Source organism: Canis lupus, chromosome 5 (genome assembly GCF_003254725.2).
Source record: "Canis lupus dingo isolate Sandy chromosome 5, ASM325472v2, whole genome shotgun sequence".
In the NCBI taxonomy this organism is placed as follows: domain Eukaryota; kingdom Metazoa; phylum Chordata; class Mammalia; order Carnivora; family Canidae; genus Canis; species Canis lupus.
In genome coordinates this window covers 5,370,448-5,380,578 of record NC_064247.1, presented here as the reverse complement: position 1 = coordinate 5,380,578, position 10,131 = coordinate 5,370,448, and the positions used below count along the sequence as shown (strand labels likewise).

At 50.9% G+C, this 10,131-nt stretch overlaps 1 long non-coding RNA gene across 1 annotated transcript; it reads right to left on the bottom strand.

Moving 5' to 3' along the window:
- Positions 1-724: 724 nt before the first annotated feature.
- LOC118354778 (uncharacterized) lies at positions 725-2,057 on the bottom strand. The gene is made up of 2 exons (XR_004815869.2): positions 1,727-2,057; positions 725-1,309 (listed from the first exon to the last, which is right to left on the bottom strand). It is a non-coding gene; the product is annotated as an uncharacterized LOC118354778 (long non-coding RNA).
- Between the last annotated feature and the right edge of the window lie 8,074 nt (positions 2,058-10,131).

Here is a 10,131-nt window from a genome sequence, read left to right as displayed (position 1 = left end):
CTGCTTCTCCCTCTGCCTCTCTCTCTCTCTGTGTCTCTTGTGAGTGAATAAATACAATCTTTTTTTTTTTTTTAAAGAGTTTCCATGTTTTAGAAGCCGCTTTGCAGATGTGGTAAAAGGGCTGGCAAAACAAGTCAGGCTGGGTCCTTAAGCCTTTATCAGTTACACCATATCCTTATCACGGAGCCTTATCCGTTAACACCTCCGGAGGAATTAATCAGCCGAACGTCTGCTGAAAGTAAGAGCAGGTCAGAAGAGAAAGAGGAAAGAGTTGGAGAAAGGTCTTTTTTAGGCACAGGGAGGAGCTTCGCCATGTGCTCGCTGCGGTGTTGCTTGCCTGGGCCCTGAATCTGCCGCTGAAAGTAGTTCAGTCTCCCCCTCCCAGCCCCGGGGGATCGGGGGACGCAGCAGCTTCATTATCAGAGGTGCCGTCTCATCGTCACTGCAGCTGGTTGATGCCCCAAATTACCCATTTGCTAACGATGCCCGATCTAAAGAGGTATCCTAAAAAATCAAGGCATGCCAGTTGGCATCTATTAAATGTCCCTGTCCTGAGAGGACGAGGCACTGGGGAAACTAGAAAAATGAATTTAGGAGGAGGGGCATGGCTGGAGTTCATATCCTAAGATTCAGATTCAATGAATATTTGCTAAGCTCCCACTCTGTGCCACGTAGACGTGGTCTCATTCAATCTCACAAAACCCCTGCAAGATGAGGATTATGATCCGAATTTTCGAAAATATTTTATTTGCTTACTTATTTATTTATTTGAGAGAGAGAGAGAGAGAGAGAGAGAATGCAACAGGGGGAGGGGCAGAGGGAGAGAGGGCATCTCAAGCAGACTCCTCCCCGAGCTCGGAGCCCTGCACGGCCGGATCCTGCAACCCTGAGATCATGACCGAAGCCGAAATCAAGAGTCGGATCTTCACCGCCTGAGCCACCCAGGCGCCCCTGATCCTGATTTTCATTCCCAGGGCCCTCAAGTCCAAGCCCAGTGCTGTTTCTAAGGTTGGGGGGGTGGAGACCATAAACACAGTTAGTAGGTAGGAGCTCCAAGAGCTGAAATACACACGCGGATCCACGTCCACGAGTCCCTGACACAGTCTGCGAGGCCTAGTGAAGTGTCACCTATATGGGAAGAGGGGTGACAGAGATAAAAGCTGGGGGGAGGCAATCCACTGAAGGGCTGGAAGCACCGAGGGGAGGCGGGGCTCCTCTGGAGTTTCCTGAAGAGGTGAGGGTGGGGCCGATTATCCAGAGGCAAAGGCTGGGTGTGGTGAGGGGTGGCGGGGGCAGGAACAGCCTGCATCTGAAACAACAGAGAGAGTGAGTCAGTCGGTGACATCCCTCTAATATGTGTTTTGGGGGGGGGGTGCCCGCAGCCTGCTGGATGCAGGTTACCAAGGGCCCCACGAGTGCAGCTAGAGCTCAGCTGTGCCCCCCACTCCTTGGGCCGCCACCAGCAGGGATCCCGAGTCTCCGCAGCAGCCACCGGTGTGCTAATTCCAGCCCAGACTGGCAGACAGCAGGGGCTCGTCTGGGGGAGGAGAAGCACTAGAGCTGGGGACCATACATTGCAAAGGAGGGAAATAAGCTCGGAGCTATTTTTAGGGCTGCGTCTCTGTGCAGAGCGGACTTAAGGCATGCGTGTGCCTGCGAATTCATCAGATGGAAACATCTGCTGCTGCCGCCCTGCCCGCCCCCAGGGTCCTCTCTGCAACCTGACCTGCGGTGGCATCCTCTCCTGCCCGCTGTTGTGCGCCCACGATGCTCCGGGGGTCACTGCCTAAGGCCCCGCGGCGCCGATACACAGCAACACAGCAGACGGTGGGGAATCAGCAGCCTTTGACCGCAGAAGAAAAGGGAGTTTCTTGATTTCCCGATTTTTAACGAGTGCCAGACATAAGCTCAGCCTGGTTGGAAATATAAGCACGATGGAATTCAGGACAACCTTAAACGGAGCCACAGACCATCTTTCCCCTCCCGAGCTGCAGTGGAAACTCGACACCCTCACAACACCTAAGAGCTTTCCCACCAATAGCACTTGCTCGCAGAGCATTACATCACCAGCCACAAGCCGGATTGGCCCGGTCCATCCTCCAGGCGAGCCCCGGTTCTGGCTGCAGAAACTTTCCCCAAAACCTCTCTGCGCGTCCCACGCCAGATTTAGTTTCCCCCTTTCCTTGCGGTGCATGGGCGCAACCACCGGCTCGTGAGTCCCTCACCGAGCTGCTTCTGTGCAAAGTTCTGGCAAATACTCCGGAGTCACTGGGCCGGGGGTCGGGCCCCAGCCCCTGCCCTACCTCAGTGGGTGGGAAACTGCAAGGAAGGGCTTGACCCCGCCCGCCCCGAGCTTCCAGATCAGACAGGGCGATGGAGATGCGGGTCTTCGGCCAAGGAAGGTCGTCCCGAGGCCCCGTGGAGCCAGAGTAAAGGAGCCGGGGAGCAAGGCAAAGCCGGGAAGTTAGGGGAGTCTATTAAGGGGCACCCAGGGGCTCAGTGGTTGGGCATCTGCCTTGGGCTCTGGGCGTGACCCCGGGGTCCCAGGATCCAGTCCGCATGGGGCTCCCTGCATGGGGCCTGCTTCTGCCTCTGCCTGTGTCTCTGCCTCTCTCTGTGTGTCTCATGAATAAATTAATTTTAAAGAATCTTTAAAAAGAAAAAAAAAAGTCTATCAATTGCTTGCATGCAATCGATGTATTAGGCCAGGCGGGTGGGCCCTCGCCTTCAAGCAAACCGCAGACGGGTGTTCCGGGTGCGTTTCCCAGGCGATCCCCACGGTTCTCAGGAGATGCTCAGGAGCGGCTGCGGCTCCGGGCCAGTGGGACAGGCCCTGCGTTTCCTAACCCGGGAAAGGGGACCATGAAGGGGTTTACCGATCCGGTCTTTGGCCTCAGGTCTTGGGCCAGGAAGACTACAAGGGAGGAGAGCCCTGCTGCTTGGAACTCATCCCACCCGCCCTGCTTCGCGCATGCTTTTCTTCTGCCCTATTTGGTTCACCTGCAGGTGACTCTCAAGTGAAAAATGCAGCTTGGAAACAGGTAGACACGTTATCACGCGGCACAGCCCTTGTCGCTGCTTCGTCACCCCTCCTTCCCCATCATGTGGCTTCCTTCCTCCCGCCCTCCTTTCCTCCCTCGCTCCTTCTTTCTCTCTTCCTTCCTTTCTCTTTCTTTCTTTCTTTCTTTCTTTCTTTCTTTCTTTCTTTCTTTCTTTCTTTCTTTCTTTCTTTCTTTCTTTCTTCTTTCTTTCTTTCTTTCTCTTTTCTTTCCTTTCTTTTCTTTATTTTTCTTTCAACACAGATCCATCTCCTTCATTCTCCTTTACGTGTAGAACCCTCTTTCTTCCACGTGGATCCCATCTAACTCTGTAGCCAAGAAAGGATTCTGCTAGAGGAAACCCCAATTACCAATTCCTAAATTAAAATTTCCTGGAGGTCAGGATGGGTGGGGCCAGTTTCCCAGGGGACCAATCAGCCCCGACTCTGACCAGCCACACTTTTCCTACAGGTCTGCTTCTAGGTAAGCACAGCACCCTTGTCAGTGAGCCTCTAATCCGGGTAGTGTCTCCCCAACACTCAGTGTCCAAAGGGAGATGGAGGCCGTACATCTCCACCCCCCCTGCCCCCGCCGGGAGGCAGGACTTGGATTACATCGCTATGGGTAAAATGAAGGTGAAGTGTGGAGTTTCATATGGTTAAACCTTTCCACCTCCACAGTTTGGATTTCAAAGGAGTGAAGATAAATTAGAAGGATGCGACTTTCCCGTGACAGAGAGGAGTAGCGCGTGGAAGGTGGGAAACGATGAAAGAGATCCCAGGGACAGACTGAGCGGGGGTGCTGGCACCCCGCAAACATCAGGGCATGAGAAGGCAGCGTGCGTATAGCGGACTCGTCCCCAAATATCCAGAGAGAGGCTGCTAGGTTTCTGTTTAGGTCCTGTTCTGTTCCTTTTTCTTTTTCTTTTTTTTAAATTTTATGTATTTATTCATGAGAGACAGGGAGAGGGGCAGAGACATAGCAGAAGGAGATCTCCCTGCAGGGAGCCTGATGCAGGACTCGATCCCAGGACCCCGGGATCATGCCCTGAGCCAAAGGCAGACACTCAACCACTGAAGCACCCAGGTGGCCCTAGGTCCTGTTCAGTTATTAATTAATTAATTAATTAATTAAAAACATTTTATGTATTTATTCATGAGAGACACACAGAGAGAGGCAGAGACACAGGCAGAGGGAGAAGCAGGTTTCCTGCGGGGAGCCCGATGAGGGACTCGATCCCAGGACCCTGGGGTCATGCCCTGAGCCCAAGGCAGACGCTCCACCACTGAGCCCCCCGGGGGTCCCAGTCCTGTCCTTTTAAACCCAACAATCCGAGATGACACCAAGCAGCCAGCCTTCGGTCAGAATGAACTGTCACCCATCCTTACTCCCACCTTCATGTTGGACCATTTTTTACCTTCTGACCTACTTCTCGTCTTGACCCGTTCCTGCTCCCACAGGCTCCTGGCCTCTGCCTTCATATCTCGTGAGGAACCTCAGGTTCATTGCTGTGACCTGCTCCTGCAGAACCGACCTGAGCCCCCGTCTGTTAGCACAGCAACTGGCCCTTTAAACGCGGTCAGCTCAGCAGGCCCAGGCTGGCACAGAAAAGCCTGTGGCAGACAATAGTGTTTATTCTAGGCAATTGTCCCAGACTGGTGACTCCCGCTTCCTCCCCACCTGCTGCTCTCTGCTGTCTTTTTCCCCAGCATCTGAATTCATCCTCCCCAAGCCCTAGCTAAGAGGTTCCCTGTCCTAGGCCCGCCCAGAATAACCCAGGCCCCTCGGCTGGGGGGGCCCTGGCGCAAACAGCGGGGCAGCCGGGATTTATAGTTGCAGTCTGGCTGTTGTAGGTGACAGCTGCCCTGGGGCAGGGCAGTCTCCGGGCTCCGCCCCAGCACTAACCTGCTCAGCCAGCTTTGCCTGAGCCCCTTCAGAATGGACAAAGGGCCCGGGTCAAACTCGGGGCTTCTGGTTACAGTGTTGAGGGGAAGAGAAGCCAACTAAGAGGTGCTTGCCACCCTCTTGCTCTTCCTACGCCACAACTTCAGTGTTTCTTGACCCTGAAAAAGGCACCTGTTGGTTCAGATCCCAAGTACAAGCCCTGGAAGCCACACTGTATAGCTTGCTCGCAGAACAGGAGTGGTGGCCTTACTCTGCCTAGGTCGGACTTCCCAGGGACTGAGGCCTCTGAACCCCACCCTCCAGTCCCATTCCCTTCCTTTCCCTTCCCTTCCCTTCCCTTCTCACCCTTTCCAGCCATCCCTCTCCTTTTGTCTCTGTCGTCTCACTGAGATCCCTCTGAGATCCCTACCCTTCCCAAACATGATTATGTTTTAACCTCGTGGCCTTAGAGATAAAGGAGGAGTAAGGGCCGAGAGAGTCTGGGGGGTGGGGAGTGATGGGGCAGGGGTCAATGGTGGCAGCATGGAATGGAATGTCAGAGTCTGTTGTTCAACCTCTAGGACTCAGGGTACTTTTTAAGTGGAGAGAGAGGGTCTGACTTCAAGTAAGTCTGATTATTTCCGGTCCACCGACAGCAACATGGGAGCTTCAATCCTATAAGGTGGTGGTGATGGGAAAGGAAAGAACCTATGAAATTCTTGCTATGCTTTTATGATACTCGTATCTGTCTTATATGGCATGGTTATCCCTCGTCTCATCTCAGTCTGGAGGGTAAAGCGTGTGTCTTGACCCAGGAGGTGGTGCAGTGCGGTGGAACCCAACCATTTCATGTCTGTGTCACTGCACACAGGTCGCTCAAACTCCATGAACTGCAGTTTCTTCTTCTTCTGTGGGACAAATAATAATAACTCTGTTTTTTTTTAAAGATTTATTTATTTATGATAGACATAGAGAGAGGGGCAGAGACAGGAGGAGGGAGAAGCAGGCTCCATGCCAGGAGCCCGACGTGGGACTCGATCCCGGGACTCCAGGATCGCCCCGTGGCCAAAGGCAGGCGCTAAACCACTGAGCCACCCAGGGATCCCAATAACTCTGTTTTATAGTGTTCTGGTGACTATGTTTAAGATCTATCAAGACCCTGCCACATCATAGAGACTAATAAAAAGTAGTTATTATTGACCAGGCTTCAGTTTCTGTAAAATAGGGATAATAAAATACCCACCTCATTGAGTTGTTTGAAAGATCAGGCCAGTTAATATTTATAAAGTTCTTAGAGAGGTGCCTAGCTCATGGTAAGCTCTGTCCAAGTGTTATTAAATAAAATTAATCATCCTGTTATTTTCCATGATACCTAGATGTTGCCCTTCCCAGCCAGGTGCTTCTGTAAATACTGCTGACATTTGTCTAATGCACACACAAGGGCTGGGAAAAGGATGAGAGAGGAAATGCCCAAGGGCAGCGGTTGATGAGCCTGGGTAGCATGCTTCTGTTTTCTTCTCCTCCTTGTTTACTCTTCTATCATTGATTCCTCAGTCTAAGCCTCCCTCTCCATCAGCCTCTTCTCTGTTCCCTCCATCTAGTTACTCCCTCTCTCAAGGAGACAGCGACTGTTTCCCAAACTCCCTGTGTGTGCTGAGAAAAAGGGTGAGTGGACACCATAGTTCCACCCACACCGTCCATCTCTACCTCCTAGTGTCCACCTACATCCGAATTTTCTGTCGTGGCCTCTAATTCAAAGACCCAGATGCTCCACGGAATGCGGTATCTAATCCTAATGAAGTACTCCTCTATTAACCTTATGTGAGGAATTCAAATGCATATCCCAGAGTATGAGGTGCAGCAAGGAAATAAATTCACCAGAAATACAATGTTACTAAGTCCAGTTAGTCACCCTACTGACTTACTCCTTCTTAATCCGTTGAGTGCCCAGTGCGTTTCTAAGATAACATTTATTGTGTATTTACTCTGTATCAGGTCCCCTCCCAACACTCTTACGTCCCTGTTCCCATTTCATCCTCAAATCACCTCTGCAGGGTAGTTATTCTGATGTCTGTCTTACTGATGAGGAAATTAAAGATTAGACAAGATAACTAGTAACTTATCCCAGTCACAGCACTAGTGCGAGTGGCAGGGCCAGCCTGTAAGCTCTGAAGCCTGTGCTCGCTCTACTGCGTGACTGGCACCAGCAAGTTCCTGTAGAAGTTCAACTCAGCTGTTTTCTTGGCTTTCTCAAATCTGCTCTTAAGAATCTACAAGGTTAAGCACCCTTGCTGGCTCAGCCGAGAGAACATGCAACTCTTGATCTTGGGGTGGTGAGTTCAAGCCCTACATTGGGTATGGGGCCTACCTAAAAAAATAAAAATCTGTAAGGTTAAACTCTATCCTAGACTGAGAGTTCCCAGTTAAAAAAAAATAAATGAATAAAGTGTCTTTGCTGATATTTGCCACTTTTGACTGGCAAGGAAAACATGGGCACAACTTTCTCCTAAACAACAGGTCTTTCATGTTACCCTTTTTTTTTTTTAACATCCAAAAAGCATCTTTCCTGCTGTACCCCCTCTGTAGGGCCAGCCCCTTCCTTTTTTTTTTTTTTGGCCAGCCCCTTCCTACTCTCATTCCACAACCTGTGTCTGACTTGAACAGAGTTTTAACAAAAGAACTGGAACAGGAAGGGTTTTTAAACAGGCTGTCCTTTTCTTTAAATAATTTAAGAAGATGCTATCTGAAAGATCAGGTTTTTATTAGCTCTTCTCAAGTTCGCTGTCACCTGCTTTCATCCAAGGCAGGATTGAAGGTTGGGGTGAATGGATGTAGGAAAGTGCCCTAATTTGGACAGGGTGTTGGGGAGCGCATTATAGAGCCTGGCCATTCACCTCCCATCTTGATTCCTTGCCAGTGGAGTGGAGGGTGGGCTTGAATGGCAGGTTTTACGGTTCTTTGGAAACAAATTTAGAGGAAATGAATGAACGAAGTAATGAATGAAATAATTGTTGAGCCCGGACAATAGCGGGTGTATCGTGGGCAGTGAGGCTTTGAGAGCACTAGCTCCAGGGCCTTGGAGGGTGCAAACCAACTAGACCGAGGGAAAATGGGGCACAGGAAAACAATTTCTAAAGGTGGTGGGGAGAGGGCTTGTGGATGCAACTCCTGCTCAAACACAACTTCAAAATCTCGGCCTCAGCAACACGTTCTCTGCAATGTCACTCTCTGGGTGGAAGGAGCAGGCCTGGAGCCCACCCCACCCAGCGGGGTGTCTCTCAGCAGCCTGCGGGACAATGAAGAGGAAATTGGTTTTCCGGGAAGCAATTTCTCCATCCGCAGAGTAGTTCTGCATTTGCATAGAGGAGAGGTTAGGCTGACAGTTGGAAGGATTCCATCTGCTGCTTGGAGGCCTCATTTCGACGGCTGCCGTGTGCAAAGGACGCTATGAAATGCACTTTTTAATATGGGAAGGAGGGTTGATCTAGAGATCGGGACCGCCAGGCCAAAGGCACTGGCTGGAAAGGAACTCACCCTGAGCCCTTGAGCTAATTCTTTCAGTCTCTCTCCCTTTCTCTTACTAAATATAAAATGAGGTCAAACAGTGCGCCGAGGAGGGGTTAAGGGCAAAATGAAGATTTAATAATAAATATTTATAGGGCCCAGCTCATTACAGGGCTTCTGTAGATCCTTATTAAACACTTGACAGTTAGACTTGTTTCCTTGATTTACACCAGCATTTAGGAGGCCAGAGGGGTTATTAGTTTCTATCTTGTCATTTTCACGTCCTGTTTCTGGGAGGGGAAAGGGAAAAAAAAGGAACCCTGGAAAATAATGTCTACTTTCTACCGAACGTGACCCCCCTGAAGGAGAAGTAGTTGTAGTTCTCGGGCTCCCCTTTGCCTTGGGGCCCAGGTCTGCAAAGAGCGCGGGACCCTGAGCCCCAGCTGGCTTCCAGGGCTGTCCCTGGGCTGTTTAGGGGACTGCCCCACCCCCTGTGGACGGAGCAGGCCCTGTGGGGTTAGGTCAGTCCACTTGAGGAAAGCAGCCCGGAACAATGGCCCCTTTCTGTCCTCCCCCACCCACACCCTGTTGACTCAACCTTCAGAGTTGAGAAAACAGAAAACATTTCTGCCTACGGACCTCCGGCAAGTCAGGTCAGCCTCGCTGGCCTTCCGGTGCCTCAACTAAGGATGAGATGAGGGGGATTGGGCTTGATCTCTAAGAACCGCAGCCGGAAACCCCCCCTTTTTGCCAATTTTCTGGGGCTGCACCAATTCGAATAATCTGTTCACTGTCCCTGCAAGTGCACTTGGGTTTCTCAGGCTTAAATGTCCCAGTTTTGGGTTCTGAAAATATGGTCACTGTATTTATAAGATCACTTCCAGCGCTGACGTTCTATGCTGCTCGGCTTCTAAGTAGGTAACAGCCCTAAGTGACTGTTCTAATTACTAGCGATGTGACCTTGGGCAAGTTGGTTAACCTCGGGGGGACTCAGGCCCTTATCTGTAAAATTGGGATAATAAATCTTATCTTAAGGTGGAGAGCTGGACTAGATAAAGGTTCATCTTGTTAAAGATTTATGATTCAATGACTTGGGGCCTGTCTGTTTGGACAAAGGCATAGCTGGCCCCCTGGGTGTTTGAAAGAGACCTGCAGACTTGTTCCTCAAATAGCCCAGCAGAGGCATCAATGGTGTCCCCGAGGACAATGTTCCTTTGCAACCTGGAGAGGTACCAGGAACACCGTCCCAGCTGCTTGCTGCGGAGAAAGGAATTCTTATGGTGAGGGATCAGTGGCCTCTGGAGCAAAGCATCCTGTAGGATCCTTCTGTGGGGAACAGAGGGAAGCCTCTCAGGAATTCACTTGAAGGACCTGGGAATGTTAAAGTAGTGCTCTCCTTCCCTCTGGTATTTTTGTTATCAAAGAAGATTCTATAGAAAGAGAGAGAGGCATCGGGGAAATTCAGGGAGTCTGAAGCTGGGTGGGGTAACAAGCTGTGTGATGCTGAACAAATCACAGAGTCTCTCTGGGCTCACTTTCTGCCTATGAGATATCAAGGCGTTTGATTATGCCAGCCCCAAGATCTGTTTGGGGGTCCCTGGCTCTCAGATGGTGAGCTGTGGTGTGGTGTGCCCCACCTGGTGGGCAGCTGACTCCATAACAGTACCCCAAGGAACAGGAGGCGGTTGTTAGGGGGAGCAGGAGG